The following is a 543-nucleotide window of genomic DNA, read 5'->3' as shown; positions in this document are numbered from 1 at the left end:
ACGACAAAGCAGTGAGGGAAGGGACGAGAAGGACAAATACAGGTAGTAGTTCTGTACAATGTTCTTCAAATAATATGGATAGCATGCAGGAAATGCAGCTACTCTCAATAAAATTCATGCTGACAGCCTTAGACGCCCATCTCTCCCTTGGATACATCAGCTGACAGAACAGCATACATTTGGTTCCCTCTATACTTGTGGTCTGGTGTGGTGTGTTTTATTTCTATTGACCCTCCTCCACAAATAACCTGCTTCTCCTTATCTCACTCGAGTTTTTAATTAGTTTTTCTATTAATCATTACATGTAGCCCGCAGATTGTCACTGTGATTGTGCTTATTGTAATTTTATATTATTATGTATTCATATGTTTTAGGTAATTACGATGTTGTTGTTTATTGTTTGCGTTTTCGGTTTGCGTTTTTGGTTTTGCTCTGTTGTGATTTGTTGTTTGGGCTTGGCCTCATATAAGCTGCCCTGAGTTCCCATTGGGGAGATGGTGGCGGGGTATAAATAAAGTTTATTATGTATTTATTTATTATTAT

The sequence above is a fragment of the Anolis sagrei genome, chromosome X (genome assembly GCF_037176765.1).
Source record: "Anolis sagrei isolate rAnoSag1 chromosome X, rAnoSag1.mat, whole genome shotgun sequence".
NCBI lineage: Eukaryota > Metazoa > Chordata > Lepidosauria > Squamata > Dactyloidae > Anolis > Anolis sagrei.
This window is presented reverse-complemented; position numbering follows the sequence as displayed.